Here is an 18,385-nt window from a genome sequence, read left to right on the forward strand (position 1 = left end):
CTGCATGCTCCCAGAGCAGGTGATTTTTTCAAGTTCTTAATAAGGCATCACTAGAGCTAATAGAGGCCTCATTAGGAACCTGGATGGGGAAGGACAGAAAGGATATTATAAAACCCAGAATGCCTGCTGACCTGCTTGAAGTGTTTCAAATTCAAAATCATTAAAAAAACACTCTGTTGGCTAAACAAGACACATCTGCAGATCGGATTTTGCACTGGACTGCCACTTTTCTGCCCCTGGTCTATAATTAATACCTATTACACGTTTGTCCCTTCAGATTTTCTTTTTTTTTTTTCACCATTAGCTAAATAGCTAGATTTTTTCAAACGTATAATTCTACCAGCTAAAGCATTGGCAAACATCATTTGCCCACTGTCGTCTGGCCTAATGACATCCTCAAGCTTGATCAATTAGTTTTTTAACTTTCTACCCAAATCACTAATATAAAATATTGCCAATTTCACTTACCATCATCCTCCAAGATTACTTTTATAAAAAATAATTTAGCTAGATGTCCACTCATCTAAATATATTTATCTAGTTTCATTCTCTGTCACTTGCTTTTCTAGTACTATTTGGATGGAGGGGTTCTGGTTCATAGTATATGAATCAATAATTTCCTATAATCATAGATATTAAACATCCCCTTTTATAAGTCTAGGTTTCTGAACAGAATATTATAAGTTTCAGAAATTTCAGTGACACAAAATTTTAAATAAAAACATTTTGTATGATCTCTAGATTTTAAGTTTATAGGAAATGTATAATTCAAAACTTTTTAGTGATTGAGGGAATTGTCACCAGTGGGTCTTTTGATTTGTTTTGTTTTAATCACAAGAACCATAAGCTAAGTCAAGATGATCTTTTTTCTTTTAACCTATTTTCAGAACCATAATTTTCTCATTAAATGATTTAATCAAATTTTACAGTACTTTTTTCAGCTCTAAAATGGAATAAAGATATCTAAGCACTCTTGACTTGACAGAGATGTTTTAAGTAGAGTGATAACTCTCAACAAAGTTGTATAAAGGGAATGTATCTCAATATAAAAAAAGGTCATATATGACAAGCTTACATGTAATGTTATACTAAATGCTGAAAAGCTAAAAGTCTTTCCTCTAAGATGAGGAACAAAACAAGGATGCCCATTCTTGTCACTTTGATTTAACACTGTACTGGAAGTCCTCATCATGGAATTAGGTAGGAAAAAAATATATAATCTGAATTGGAAAGGAAGAAGTAAAACTCTCACTATTTGCAAATGACATGATATTATATATAGAAAATTCTAAAGACTCCACCAAAAAACTGTTAAACCAATAAACAAATTTAATAAAGTTTCAGGATACAAAATCAATATATAAAAATGTATTATGTTTTTGTACACTAATAACAAACCACCAGAAAGAGAAATTTTTAAAAATCCCACTTACAATTGCATCAAAAAGAATAAAATAACCAGGAATAAATTTAACCACGGAGGTGAAAGATCTGTACATTGAAAATTATAAGACATAGCACAAAAACAGACACATAGATCGATGAAATAGAATAGAGAGCCCAGAAATAAACCCATGTTTATATGGTCAATTAATCTATGACAAGGCAAGAATACACAATGAGGAAAAGACAGTCTCTTTAATAAATGGTGCTGGGAAAACTGGACAGCTACATGCCAAAGAATGAAACTAGACCACTTTCTAACACTATGCCCAAAAATAAACTCAAAATGGATTAAAGACCTAAATGTGAGACCTGAAAACATAAAAATCCTAGAAGAGAACACAGGCAGCAATTTCTCTGACATCAGCTGTAACAATATATGTCTAGATACCTCTCCTAAAGTAAGGGACACAAAAGAAAAAAATAAACTATTGGGACTACATCATAATAAAAAATTTTTGCATGAAAAAAATCATCAGCAAAATAAAAAATAAACCTACTGGATGGGAGAATATATTTGCAAGTGATATATCCAATAAGGGGTTAATATCTAAAATGAATAAAGAAACATATACAACTCAACATCAAAAAACCCCCAAACAATCCAATTTAAAAAAGAAGACATGAACAGACATTTCTCCAAAGAAGGCATACAGATGACCAACAGACACATGAAGACATGCTCAACAGCACTCATCATCAGGGAAATGAAAATCATAGCTTACACCTGTCAGAATGGCTAAAATCAAAAAAATAAGAAATAATAGGTGTTGGCAAGGATGTGGAGGAAAAGGAACTCTTGCGAACTCTTGGTAGGAATGTAAATTGGTACAGCCACGTGGAAAACAGTATGGAGGCTCCTCAAAAAATTAAAAATAGAAATACCATATGATGCAATAATTCCACTACTTGGTATTTACCTAAAGAAAATGAAAACACTAATTCAAAAAGATATATGCACCCCTATGTTTATTACAGCATTATTTACAATAGCCAAAATATGGAAACAACCTAAGTATCCAAGAATAGATGAATGGATAAGGAAGTGTGATAGGTGATAGATGATAGATAGATAGATAGATAGATAGATAGATAGATAGATACACACATAATATTACACAGCCATAAAAAAAGATATCTTGCCATTTGCAACAACATGGATGGACCTAGAGGGTATTATGCTAAGTGAAATAAGTTAGACTGAAAAAGACAAATACCATATGATTTCACTCACATGTGGAATCTTAAAAACAAAATAAATGAATAAAGAAGCAAAAAGCAGAATCAGACCTATAAAGACAGAGAACAAACTGGTGGTTGCCAGAGGGAGACGGGGTAGAGTGGTAGCAAAATGGGTGAAGGGGACTGGAAGATACAGGCGTCCAGTTATAGAATGAGTAAGGCGTGGATATAAAAGGCACAGCATAGAGAATATAATCAATGATATTGTTATAGTGTTGTATGATGACAGATGGTAGCTACACTTATGGTGAGCATAGCATAATGTATACAGAAGTCGAATCACTATGTTGTACACCTGAAACTATTGTAACATTGTACATCAAGTATACTCAACCCCCCCAAAAAAAAAACCTACAAGGCATTAATGAAAGAAATTGAAGAAAACACAAATAAATGAAAGGATATTCCATGATCATGGATTAGAAGAATCAATATTGTTAAAATGTCCCTACTACACAAAGCTATTAACAGATTCAATGCAATGCCTATCACAATTCCAATGACATTTTGCAACGAAATAGAACACATAACCCTATAATTTATATGGAACCACACACACACACACACACACACACACACACACACACACAAGCCAAAGCAATCTTGAGAAAAAGGAACAAAGCTGGAGGCATCACACTCCCTGAATTCAAACTATACTACAAAGCTATAGTAATTAAAACAGTATGGTATTGGCATAAAAACATACACATGGTTCAATGGAACAGAATAGAGTCCAGAAATAAGTCCACATATATATGGCCAATTAATTTACGACAAAGGGGCCAAGAATATACAATGGGAAAAGTACAGTCTCTTCAATAAGAACTGGACAGCCACATGCAAAAGAATGAAACGGAACCACTATCTTACTCCATACACACAAATTAACTCAAAATGGATTAAAGGCTTGAATATAAGACCTGAAACCTTAAAACTCCAAGAAGAAAACAGGCAGTAAGATCCTTGACATAGGTCTTGGTGATGATTTTTTTTTAATCTGATGCCAAAAACAAAAGCAACAGAAGTAAAATTAATAAATGAGAATACATCATACTAAAAAACTTATGCACAGCCAAGGAAACCATCAATAAAATTTAAAGGCAACCTACTGACTGAGAGAAAATATTTTGAAATCATACATCTGATAAGGAGTTAATATCCAAAATATATAAAGAAATCATACAACTCAACAGCAAAAAGAAGTCCTACGAACAATCCAAATAAAAATGGGCAGAAAATCTGAATAGTCCTTTTTTCTAAAGAAGATATAGAAATGCCAACAAGTATGAGAGTATTCTCAACATCATTAATCACCAGCGATATGCAAGTCACAACCACAGTGAGATATCTTACACCTGTTAGAATGGCTGTTATTAAAAAGATGAGAAATTACAAGTATTGGCAAGGATGTAGAGAAAAGGGAAGCCTTGTGCACTGCTGGTGGGAATGTAAATTGGTGCAACAACTATGGAAAATAGTATGGAGATTCCTCAAAAAACTAAAAATAGAACTACCATAGCATCCAACAATTTCACTTCTGGTTTTTACCCAAAAACAAAACAACAAATATACCCTGAGAAGATATATACGCCCACATGTTCACTGCAGCATTATTTATAATACCCAAGATAAGAAAATAATCTAAGTGTCCATCAATGTATGAATAAAGTAATTGTGGCATATATATGTCTTGAGCAAAGAGCCTAAGTGATACTTTTCTAAAGAAGATCTGTGTGGCGATCACAAGAAACCACTCTGTATATTATGTTTAAAGCAGTCTTAGCACAATGTGGAGTCTCTATCATAAGTGTTCAAAAAAATATTCCCAATAATTAGTTGCCTCTAATCATATGACACATTAAGTATACTTTGATTTGAAGGGTATTTACCATTTCTTTTAGAAGAGAGGACATCCCTGATAGTACTATTTGAAGGTATTGAGAAATGGAAATCACAAGGAAGGTATTGATATTAAATGCTAACTCATATTTGGGAGATGAGGATTCTCTCCAATTGATCAAATGTACACTGGCGGAATGTATATTTTTCTGTTAACTAGTATACCCATTCTTTCTAGATAATTTACAAAGTCAGGTTTCAAGCCTATATGGTGTGATATATAATAGTAAAAACAGAACTTTTTCAACATTGTAGTTGTTTTGCTAAGTGTTACAGGCAAATTAGAAACTTTTTTTCTCTTCACTTACCTCCCCCTTCCAATGTTGAATTTTTAAATGAAAAGTAGAGATAGTTATTTGTATTACTGTCCAATAAAAGTACTGTCTAATAATAATTAATAGTTGTTTATTGCCATTGGATCACATATTAACAGATCACTTTAGAAGGAATTTACACCTAATGCCCCAGAGATAAACATGAACCATTTCATAGCAATGCCTACCTGCTGCCTGATAGGAAGAATTCATAGTAAAATACAATTACCTGGGAACTGAGCTACCTTCATATGTTAAGTAATTTGGCCTGTGAGGACCATGCAGAGAACCCCTCAGTTAATTACTTTCCTAAAACCAGCTATCCACCAATTTCCACAGGATCTGGAATTTCACCATTGAGAACTACAGTGTTAATATGAGGACAATAAATCAATAAGTATACAATCATCTAACAGAAAAGGATGAATAATCCAAACATAAATTTTTCACCTTTATGATTTTTATTTTTGTCTAGGGCAAAGTCAAACCTAAATATTAAGAAAGAGAGACAGGTGGTAGTTTTGATTTTTTAAATAAAATTTAAATCATTAACTGTTCTCAAATATAAAAATGTGGTAACATTCAATTAATTAAGGGCCATTTTTCCAAGATTAAAAATGTAGTTCAGATAATACTTTAAAATCAAAGCAATGTTTTAAAAATTATGTTTAGTATACATATTTAATTCAAATTCAGTAGTTGAAAGAAAAAAAGTCAATATTTGGTATTCTCTGATGGGCCAAAATAAGAAATTGTATGCTCTCAAATTTACTGATTTCCAAACATAAATATCATATGTAAAGAGTTTTCTTAAATATTTCATCATTATGAAGGTTAAAAGTTATAAAGCAAAATCACAATTATAAACATACTGACACACAACCTAAAAATGTCAGTGCAAATGTAAGACAGGGCATATAATGAATTCTATATAAGAGTTAGACAACTTAAATGGTTAACATCTCCAAAGAAAAATACCAGGCTCAGATCTGGACTAGGATGCATTTTTGCCTTTTAAGTAGCAAACAACACATTTCTGACTAGTCAATATCACCATTAGCATTGCTTTCCTACAGAGAAGCAAAAGAAATCTCAGTTCCTGGGAAAGTTGGGGGTCATTGTTATCATGGGGACCAGAATATATGTATCAAATGCCATCAAAGAGGGAACGATTAAAAACTGTTATGCATCAGGTACCTAGAAATCTATCAAAGAAATAGTTCTCACCTATCTAGTGTGGATTTTCACACTTAGATAAATTTTGAAGACTGTAAATTCCATCCCGACACCTTTTTCCTAGGGAGTTAATGAGTACAGGATTCTACAGGCTAGAGAAAGGTCAACAGCAAAGACTTCTATAGAAATTACTTGTTCTAAAAATATGTATGTTCTACAAAATTGTTTTCAAAAAGCAATTTGAAACATGTTCTGATCCTGGACCATCTATGCCTGTAAACTCAGGCAGGCAGGACTTCACTACTAATTCTCACCCTCTCCATACATTATAAAAATATTTGAGTTTTTAGTAAGAAGCCTATACATTACTGACACCAGTTTCTACTAGTGGGTCCAAATGCAGGCAGTAAATATTCAGAAAAAAAATGATGTCAAAGTTGAAATGAAGCTTCACTTGAAAGTAAAATATAGGAGCAGAGAAAAGATGGCAGAGGAGTAAGGGACCCTATTCCATCTGGTCCCCAGAATTGAGCTGGATATCTACCAGACCACTATGAGCACCCACAAAACTAGCTTGAGATGTAAGAAGATCTGGATCTCTACAAGCAGAATATTGCAGGCGGTTGGTTTTGAGGTACGAAGCGGGGAGCCCTGATTCTGTGGGCAGATATCAGAGGATAAACGGCAGCGGGAGGGTGCCTGGCCGTGGGGATCCTTCACCGCCGGTGAGTGACAGCCTCGCGTGCTGGGGATGGGGCACAGACTCGCAGACGGGTAGCGGTGGGGAAAGGACTTTAAGGTAGCCCCAAGGGTGGAAACACAGAGCTGCAGGGTCACGTGTGTGAACTGGGAGCGGCTGGTGGTTTTAGAAGCACAAAGGGCAGAGACGTGCCCCGACCTGGAGGCAGGACTGGGAGCGCTGTGGAGGGGTGCACAACCCAGGCCGCTGCAGTTTATAGCAGCACGGACAGAAATGGAGACAGTGTGGCCTGGAGAGGTCACTGAAGAACAGACTGCGGTCTCTCTGCTCTGAGGCAGAGGGTTGGAAATGGTCTTTTCTGCTCTGACTCTCAGAAGAGATGGAGAAAGCCACCAGGGAAAGCCACCAGAGAACAAAAGCCCCCAAAAACTGGTTCCCACTGAGCCCATCCCCCTCCACAGGGGGCAGGGCAACTCCCCCCAAACAGGGTTGCCTGAGTAACAGCATGGCAGGCCCCTCCCCCAGAAGAAGGCTGGGAAAACAAGAGGCCAGCAACCCTAAGGTCCCTAGAAAACAGGTGCATCTTGCTTGGGTTCTGGTCAATAATTTGGACTCTATATATACCCAAGATGTCAGAGATGGAATTCAGGCTAGCAATTGTGAAGACAATGGCTAGAATGGAGAAATCAATTAATGGCAACATAGAGTCTCTAAGGGCAGAAATGAAAGCTGAATTGGCAGAACTTAAAAATGCTATCAATGAGATCCAATCCAATCTAAATAATCTAACAGCTAGTGTAACTGAGGCAGAAGAACGAATAAGCGACCTGGAAGACAGTATAATAGATAAAAAGGGAAAAGAGGAGGCCAGGGAAAAACAACTCAGAATCCATGAAAATAGAATCAGAGAAATAAGTGACACCATGAAGTGTTCCAACGTCAGAATTATTGGAATCCTGGAGGGGGTGGAGAGAGAGAGAGGACTAGAAGATATATTTGAGCAAATTGTAGCTGCGAACTTCCCTAATCTGGGGGATAAACAAACATTCGTGTCCTAGAGGCAGAGAGGACCCTTCCCAAGATCAAAGAAAACAGGCCAACGCCCCAGGATGTAATAGTAAAACTTGCAAATCTTAGAACCAAGGAAACCATCTTAAGGGCAGTTAGGGGGAAGAGATTCCTTATGTACAGAGGGAGGAACATCAGAATAACGTCAGACCTATCCACAGAGACCTGGCAAGCCAGAAAGGCCTGGCAAGATATATTCAGGGTACTAAATGAGAAGAACATGCAACCAAGAATACTTTTTCCAGAGGGCTGTCATTTAGAATGGATGGAGAGACGCAGAGCTTCCAAGACCAGCAGAAACTGAAAGAATATGTGACCACTAAGCCGGCCCTGCAAGAAATATTAAGGGGGGGTTCTATAAAAGGAGAAAGACCCCAAGAGTGATATAGAACAGAAATTTACAGGGACAATCTATAAAAACAACGTCTTCACAGGCAACATGATAACAATTAATTCATATCCTTCAATAATCACTCTCAATGTGAATGGTCTAAATGCTCCCATAAAATGGCACAGGGCTGCAGATTGGATAAAAAGACAGGACCCATCCATATGCTGTCTACAAGAGAATCATTTTGAACCTAAACATACATCCAGACTGAAAGTGAAGGGATGGAGATCCATCTTCCATGCCAGTGGACCTCAAACGAAAGCTGGGGTAGCAATTCTTATATCAGACAAATTAGATTTTAAACTAAAGTCTGTAGTTAGAGACACAGAAGGATGCTATATCATTCTTAAAGGGTATATACAACAAGAAGATCTAACAATTGTAAATATCTATGCCCCCAACATGGGAGCAGCCATCTGCATAAGCCAACTGTTAACCAAAATAAAGAGTCATATTGATAACAATACATTAATTGTAGGAGACCTCAATACTCCACTCTCAGCAATGGACAGATCATCTAAGCAGAAAGTCAACAAAGAAACAAGAGCTTTGAAAGACACACTGGATCAGATGGACCTCATAGATACATACAGAACATTCCACCCTAAAACAACAGAATACTCATTCTTCTTGAGCACACATGGAACTTTCTCCAGAATAGACCACATACTGGGTCACAAATCAGGTCTCAACTGACACCAAAAGATTGCGATTATTCCCTGCATATTCTCAGACCACAGTGCTTTAAAACTGGAACTCAATCACAAGAAAAAATTTGGCAGAAATTCAAACACTTGGAAGCTAAAGACCACTCTGCTCAAGAATGTTTGGGTCAACCAGGAAATCAAAGAAGAACTTAAACAATTCATGGAAATCAATGAGAATGAAAACACATTGGTCCAAAACCTATGGGATACTGCAAAGGCGGTCCTAAGGGGGAAATACATAGCCATCCAAGCCTCACTCAAAAAAACAGAAAAATCCCAAATTCACCAACTAACACTATACCTTAAAGAACTAGACAAAAAGCAACAAACGATGCCTAAGCCACGCATTAGAAGAGAAATAATTAAGATTAGAGCAGAAATCAATGAATTAGAAACCAGAAACACAGTAGATCGATCAATGAAACTAGAAGTTGGTTCTTTGAAAGAATTAATAGGATTGATAAACCACTGGCCAGACTTATCCAAAAGAAGAGAGAAAGGACCAAATTAATAAAATTATGAATGAAAGGGGAGAGATCATGACTAACACCAAAGAAATAGAAACAATTATTAGAAATTGTTATCAACAACTATATGCCAATAAACTGAGCAATCTGGATGAAATGGAGGCCTTCCTGGAAACCTATAAGCTGCCAAGACTGAAACAGGAAGAAATGGACAACCTGAATAGGCCAATAACCAGTAACGAGATTGAAGCAGTGATCAAAAACCTCCCAAAAAACAAGAGTCCAGGGCCTGATGGATTCCCTGGGGAATTCTACCAAACATTCAAAGAAGAAATAATACCTATTCTACTGAAGCTGTTTCAAAAAGTAGAAACAGAAGGAAAACTTCCAAACTCATTCTATGAGGCCAGCATTACCTTAATCCCCAAACCAGGCAAAGACCCCATCAAAAAGGAGAATTTCAGACTGATATCCCTGATGAATATGGATTCCAAAATCCTCAACAAAATCCTAGCTAATAGGATCCAACAATACATTAAAAGGATCATCCACCATGACCAAGTGGGATTTATCCCTGGGATGCAAAGGTGGTTCAACATTCGCAAATCAATCAATGTGATAGAACACATTAATAAGAGGAGAGAGAAGAACCATATGGTCCTCTCAATTGATGCAGAAAGAGCCTTTGACAAAATACAACATCCTTTCCTGATTAAAACTCTTCAGAGTATAGGGAGAGAGGGAACATTCCTCAAGGTCATAAAATCCATCTCTGGGAAAAACTCACAGCGAATATCACCCTCAATGAGGAAAAGCTGAGAGCCTTTCCCTTAAGATCAGGAACAAATCAAGGGTGCCCACTCTCACCACTATTGTTCAACATAGTACTAGACGTCCTAGCAACAGCAATCAGAAAACAAAAGAAATAAAACGTATTCAAATTGGCAAAGAAGAAGTCAAACTCTCTCTTTTCGCAGACGACATGATACTTTATGTGGAAAACCCAAAAGACTCCACCCCCAAATTACTAGAACTCATACAGCAATTCGGTAATGTGGCAGGATACAAAATCAATGCACAGAAATCAGTTGCTTTCTTATACACTAACAACGCAACTGTAGAAAGAGAAATTAGAGAAATGATTCCATTTACAATAGCACGAAAAACTGTAAGATACCTTGGAATAAGCCTAACCAAAGGGGTAAAGGATCTATACTCTAGGAACTACAAAACACTCATGAAAGAAATTGAAGAAGACACAAAAAGATGGAAAAATATTCCATGCTCATGGATCGGAAGAATAAACATTGTTAAAATGTCTATGCTACCCAGAGGAATCTACACCTTCAATGCCATCCCAATCAAAATTCCAATGACATTTTTCAAAGTGCTGGAACAAATAATCCTAAAATTTGTATGGAATCAAAAAAGAACCCAAATTGCCAAGGAAATGTCGAAAAAGAAAAACAAAGCTGGGGGCATCACATTGCCCGATTTCAAGCTATATTACAAAGCTGTGATCACCCAGACAGCATGGTACTGGCACAAAAACAGACATATAGACCAACGGAACAGAATAGAGAAGCCAGATATGGACCCTCAACTCTATGGTCAAATAATCTTCGACAAAGCAGGAAAAAACAAGCAATGGAAGAAAGACAGTCTCTTCAATAAATGGTGCTGGGAAAATTGGACAGCCACATGCAGAAGAATGAAACTCGACCATTCTCTAACACCATACACAAAGATAAACTCAAAATGGATGAAAGACCTCAATGTGAGACAGGAATTCATCCAATCCTAGAGAAGAACATAGTAACCTCTTTGATAACGGCCACAGCAACTTCTTTCAAGATACTTCTCCAAAAGCTAGTGAAACAAAAGCAAAAATGAACTTTTGGGATTTCATCAAGATAAAAAGTTTCTGTACAGCAAAGGAAACAGTCAATAAAACAAAGAAGCAACCCACAGAATGGGAGAAGGTAATTGCAAATGACACTACAGATAAAGGGCTAGTATCCAAGATCTATAAAGAACTTGTCAAACTTAACACCCAAAAAACAAATAATCAAGTCAAAAAATGGGCAGAAGATATGAAAAGACACTTCTCTGAAGAAGACATACAAATGGCTAACAGACACATTAAAAAGTGTTCATCATCATTAGGCATCAGGGAATTTCAAATCAAAACCACATTGAGATACCACCTTACACCAGTTAGAATGGCAAAAATGGACAGGGAAAGAAACAACAAATGTTGGAGAGGTTGTGGAGAAAGGAGAACCCTCTTACACTGTTGGTGGGAAGGCAAGTTGGCACAGCCACTTTGGAAAACAGTGTGGAGGTGCCTCAAAAATTTAAAAATAGAGCTACCCTATGACCCAGTAATTTCACTCCTGGGTATTTACCCCAAAGACACAGATGTCGTGAAAAGAAGGGCCATATGCACCCCAATGTTCATAGCAGCAATGTCCGCAATAGCCAAACTGTGGAAAGAGCTGAGATGCCCTTCAACAGATGAATGGATAAAGAAGATGTGGTCCAGATATACAATGGAATATTACTCAGCCATCAGAAAGGATGAATACCCAACTTTTACATCAACATGGATGGGACTGGAGGAGATTATGCTCAGTGAAATAAGTCAAGCAGAGAAAGTCAATTATCATATGGTTTCACTTATTTGTGGAACATAAGGAATAGCATGGAGGACATTAGGAGAAGGAAGGGAAAAATGAAGGTGGGGGGGAATCGGAGGGAGAGATGAACCATGAGAGACTATGGACTCTGAGAAACAAACAGGGTTTTAGAGGGGAGGGGGGAGGGGAGATTGGTTAGCCCGGTGATGGTTATTAAGGAGGGCACGTACTGCATGGAGCACTGGGTGTTATATGAAAACAATGGAACGTGGATCACCACATCAAAAACTAATGATGTATTGTATGGTGACTAACATAACATGATAAATTTTTTTTAAAAAGTAAAATATGATAAAGTTACACTTTAGAAAAGTTTGCAAATATGAATTATCTTGCTTTATATTATATATATAAATTCTTAACTTTGTAGAAATTGGCAAACAGATATTCCATAAAATTGCTTTTTGTAGCCACTTTGCTTTTTCAAAAATTCCCCTAAGGATATGTAAGTTAGAAGCTGTTTTTATTATAAAAACATGCTGAGGCAAACACCGTGTTATTGTTCATAGTCCTAAACACTTGCAGGGTCCTTAGTACCGTCTCTGGACAGAGAAATGTACTGGTTTTATCCTTACTTTTTTTTTTTCAAAATTAATATAATATTAACACACAAAGCCAATTTGCATAGGGATTAATTAAACAATTTCCACCGAGGAGACAGAAAATTCTATTCTCCAAGTCCTATTTTAATATAAATATCACATTCAAAAACCTATCAGCAAAATAACCAAAACAAATAGCTAATTTTGATGCTAGAAAAAAGATAGGAGAGGTATACAAGAATGATTTTAGTTTAATACCTCTACTTAGAATTTAATATTCCTAGTACAATAAAAATCCATTTGAACAGAGACTTTTGTTGTTGTTGTTGTATTTTGTGTGTTTTTTTTTTTTTTTGGAAAGCACATGACATATATAGTGGTTACAAAACACAGTTGATAAGAAAACTCAATCATGTGGTAGGAATAAGTGATTTTATTATTATTTTATTTATTTTTAATTCAGGTATAATTAATACAGTGTTATATTAGTTTCAGATGAATAAGTGACTTTATTATTGCATTATAGTTCCTTAAAAAATTCTTTTTTAAGTATAAATTGTTATTTTCCCAAAAATGGCCTCTAGATAATTCACCTTGTGATGGAAATACACCATTATCATGGAGTGTCATCAACTCAATTCAAACCTCTATTATGTAAAAGATTCCAACTGTTTTTGCTCTACACAGAATCCTTGTGAAGTTACATTCTAAGCATCTTCTCAATATTTCTTAACATCTTATGCCATTTAATCAAGTGTTTAGTTCCAACTAAAGCTGGTCTTTCCTAAGCACATAGCTAACCTTCAGAGGACTAGGTAAGTAATGTTAAACCATTTCCAGTGGTAAATCATACCCTAGTTACATATTCAAAGAAAAAAATAAAATAAAAAACTTCATTTTATCATCAGTTATGATGACATTTTTACTTTCCTCATGTCAATTTTTCTTGACCTTACTATTTGTGCTATTTCTTCCTCTCCTTCCAAGAGACTACAGTAATTCCATTGACAGACTGAGTATATAAAAAGACAACAGTCTGACCATGTATGAAATAGAACTTGACCCAGGGCCTCTGGAAAAAACTATCTGGGAAGCCAAACCACAACCTCTGCGGCAATCTGCCAAATGGTCAAGATCTACTCAATAACCCCCAACTTGCCTATTTTTTGCCAGTGGTCCACATTTCCTCCTGCCAACAATCTCCAATCAGACCGCATCTGAGGCCTTTCTTCTTTTCCACTGTAAAGCTTTCCCACTGACCTACCAGCCTTTGCATCTCTGCCAAATGCAAGTGCTACAGCAAGTTCTGAATAATAACTTGTGTGTTCTCGTTTAAGTGGTCTTCATTTATTTCTGTACCATAAACTTATATGATGAAAAAACGGAACTTTTATAAATAGAAGAATTATTTTTCCTCTTTGAGGCAGAACTGGGGTATCAGGATTACACTGTACTATGGAGGGTGCATTGTGCATCCTTGTAAGCTCAGACTTCAGTGTTGCCTTCTTGGGCATTCTAAAATCCTGTACCCCTTGAAGCCTTGACTCACAACCCCAGCCCATTGACTAAGCACTGGATTTCTCTCTTCCCACTGTGTAGGTAAGGGGACAAACTGGGAACAAAATAAAAAATAAAATAAAGTAAATGCTGTGCCATAGGAAAATAAATTTGCACCAGACACTTGAATATGGGAAGTATTTCTTATGATTCTTACGGTGACCCTTCCTTCATTTGCTAGTCAATAAATATTTCTTGAGGATATACTTTGTGCCTGAGACTTTGCTAAGCCTTGAATATGTAAACAGTGGGACTGGGAGCATATATAATTACACATTGTGATAAGTGCCAGGAAGGAAAAGCACAAGGCGCTATGAGAAAGTTAAATTTGGTCAGGCTTATGTGACGCCTATCTAAGGAAGAAAGATTTAACCTGTGACCCCCCCCCCGCCCCGGGATGAGTAAGAGTTGCCAGGCAAAGGGCTAGGGGTGGGTTTTCCAGGCTGGGAAAACTCTACTACCAAAGTAATAGAGAAAACTTTGTGTCTATGGAAAAAGGAGCGGCAAAAGCCAGTGTAATTAAAGCATAGAAAACATCTGAGATGGTAGTGAGAGGTGAGGGGGAAGGGAGGCAATAATCATATTTGTAAATATGGATTTTAATCAAAATACAGTGGAAATAAGTGAAAGGACTTAAACAGAGCAATGACATGGATCGATTTGCTTTAAAAGACACTGGTCTGGCTGCTGTCATCTGGGGAATGAATTGTAAGGGGGAACAGAACAGAGATGTTTGTTGGCGCTCCAACAAACAGATGTCCAGGTGAAAGGTACCCTGGCTATGATTGCAACAATGGATGTGGAGAGAAATAGATGGATCCTAAACATTTTGTGTTTAGGATCCATCTAATTCTACTTTTGGAAGTAGAATACACAATATGGTCTTTGAACTGAACAGAAGAATTCAAGCTGGGAAAACCACTTATTCTTATTTTCCTTTTCCAAGTCTTGGGTACTGGACACCAGGACTTAAAGAAAACAAACTGTCCTATTGCCGGAGGTAGAGAAAATCTGGAATGGCACCTGCAGTTTCCTCCTACGCCCTTATTCCTCCTCCTCTGCTCCAGAGAAGGCACTGTCACAGCCTGGGGAGCTTGTTTGGACAGATGTGACTGGCTGCGTCTGCAGTATTAGTGACTCTTCTTGGACAATCGCTAAGTGGGCTGGGTTCCAACCAAGGTTCTTGCCAAGATAGAATGGAAAAGATTCAATCTGATCTCGGGGCGCTAAGTGGAAAAGATGTGTTCATAGTCTCATTTCAACCCCAAACTCAGTTCCCTGAACATATAAACAAGTCATCTTTCTTTTTAGCACTTATTACTGCCTAACCCTATATTGTACCTTTGTGCGTCCATTTATTATTGGCAGGTTCCCTTCACTAAGATATAACCTTCATAAGGGCACAAAATAGAGGTTCACTCTATATTTGTTAGAGGATCAAATGAATAAATGAAGTGTGCTGGACAAAGATGACCAAGATAAAGCTAGGAAAAGGCAGTAGGCATGAGGAGAAGTAATGGATAAAACTAGCATTTTATACATTTTTTTATTCATTTTCCTCACCTAATCATGATAAAATAGGATAATTAAATTCTTAGCCTTGACACCTATAAAGATTGCATTTCCAGGTTCTCTTAGAGGCCATGGTATTCTCACTTTTGCCTGTCCCAGAGGGAAGTCCTTTGCACTCTACATTTTTTGAGATGAGGAATTTGGCACAGAGAACTTGGGTGGAAGGGTGAAGTTCACACACTTGTGACAGAAATGGAATTGGAATTTAAGCCTCTTGGATCACTATCTATTGAACCTTCCAAACTGTGAACTCTATCAAGGTAGGAACTCTGTCTTTACAGCTATGGTTTGGTAACTATATTTTTGAGGACAAAATAAAAGTAAAGTTGACAAGACTCATTAGTCTTCATGAATTAGATACTGCTATCACCCCCTGATGCAGTTAAGACACTGTGTTTTAGAGAGGTTAAGAAAGTTGTCCATAACTAGTAAATGGCAGAGCAAAGATTTGAGCCCAATTCTGCCTTAATCCATACCTGGATCTCTTAACCATTCTACTAGATGACAAAAATGTGTACCTTTTGCTACTTAGCAGCACCTTATTCCTACGACTCAAAGCCAAGTCTGTCACAATGGCATTGCCAAAAAATTTCCATTATTCTTAAGATCCGACTAAACTAAATCCAACCACCCTCTTTTAGCTGATGACTTATGTACTATTTTTTTTTTTTTTTTGAGAGAGAGAGCGCATGCGATGAGGGTTCGGGAGGTGCAGAGGAAGAGGGAGAGAGAGAATCTGAAGTAGACTCCCTGCCCAGCGCAGAACCCCATGCAGGGTTGGATCTCACAATGCTGAGATCATGACCTGAGCAGAATTCAAGAGTCAGATGCTTAACTGACTGAGCCAATCAGGCACCCCCTTATGTAATAATTTTTGAAGATACTGAAAGCATTTGATTCAAACTTTTAATTCCCCTTCTCTCTAACTTACCTTCACCCAACCTCAGTACTTTATGTGCCTCTTCAGATTTGTTCCAATTTCTTTCTAATGATAATTTTCCCCACTATTTTCTTCATCAATCTTTGACTGATGCCTTTATTCTCCTACTTTTATCACCTGGTTCCTCCATTACTCCTTAAAAGCATAATCCCAATGCTCTGCTATTCCTTGAACTAACAACACTGCTGAAGATTCAGTTACTGCCTCTGTCACTGTTTATTCATCTCTCACTTCTACTCAGAATAGTTTGAGATTCATGCCTCCATATTAAAATTAATCCAAATTTCCACACATCCCATAGACCTCCAGGCTATTCTCTCTTTGATTTCATATTGTACACTAATACATCACAAACACCTCAACATGGTGCTTACTTTATGACCTAAATCTAGCATTTTAAAATGCTCTATCTCCCACTTCTATGTGCATATTTGTGTGTGTGTGTATAAAATGATCAAATAAAATACGATGATATGTCTTTCCCCATATTGTTACCTCTTTCTGCAATGACTCAATCTCTACCAATCAATAATTCTCCATTATTCAAAGGCTAGTTCTAAGTACCTCATATACCGTGACTCTTTACTTAATTATATCCTTTTTCAGAAATACTCTTTTATTACTCTTTTAAAGCTTGAAACAATTTTCCATTGTATTTATTCTCAAGTGTGTTATCTAATCACTCTATATAAAAAGCCCCTTGAAGATAAAGACTGTGTGTAATTAATTTATCAAAACAAAATTTCAAATGCCAGAGGAATATACAAAATATTTTTGAAATCTCAAGGCAACGTGTCTAATTCACATTGTATCTTGCTTATCAGTCTGGTTGATCATCCCATGTACTTGGTAACCATTATATTCAGGGTCTTTCTATAATCCCCACTATTGCTTAGAGAAAGCTTCTCTAATGTGTCCTTTACAGGGCCTACAGTAACAAGAAAGTCATTGCCATTTCTTTATTGATGTATTGAAATACAAACAATGGCCAAAGCTCATCTTAGTGACTTGTAAACGTCCAAGAAAATAAGATAACAACTCCGGTAAATACTGGTATAAAACCCATTAAGAGCTGACTAAACCACACCATTATCAATTCCAGTCTTGGGTATAGAATAATATTCTCATCATGAGAGAAAGGCAGTTAGGAAGTGACTGCTGCATGCATATTTGGTTTGCAGTTTGTTATTTTGCATGGTCTTTTAAAGGGTACAATCTAAAACTCTCAGTGGGTGGAGGTAATATTCCTGTCAACTTTAGTCGTCAGTTGGTCACGATGTATTTCTCCCTACCTTGGCAACATTATCAAAAATGTATGTTTTCTCTCTCCAGAATCATTTGAATCAACATTCAAATATGCTACTGTCTCTTAGGTTAAAAGACCCCTTCTTCTGACTCAATTTCCTTCTTTAGTTTCCATTTATAAGTAATGCTTCATGTTTAATAGCTAGATGAAATATAAGACACCTTATTATCTTGAAAACAATATTATCTCAGTCAAATATAATTATTTTCTTAAGTTCTTATCAAAATATCTTTTTAATAAACTTTCAATGAGTCTATCAGAAAAATACATTAATGCATATATTATTTGTACTTATATTATTATTGTGTTATTATGTTATTATATTATTATGTATATTTATATTATTATATTATTATGTATAT

At 36.5% G+C, this 18,385-nt stretch overlaps 1 protein-coding gene across 2 annotated transcripts in view; it reads right to left on the minus strand.

The window, feature by feature from the left end:
• The window catches only part of GRIK2 (glutamate ionotropic receptor kainate type subunit 2), a 666,284-nt gene that overhangs the window by 256,489 nt on the left and 391,410 nt on the right, over window positions 1-18,385 (minus strand). The gene's annotated exons all lie outside the window — the stretch shown is intronic.

This window comes from Neomonachus schauinslandi, chromosome 8 (genome assembly GCF_002201575.2).
Source record: "Neomonachus schauinslandi chromosome 8, ASM220157v2, whole genome shotgun sequence".
Classification (NCBI taxonomy): domain Eukaryota; kingdom Metazoa; phylum Chordata; class Mammalia; order Carnivora; family Phocidae; genus Neomonachus; species Neomonachus schauinslandi.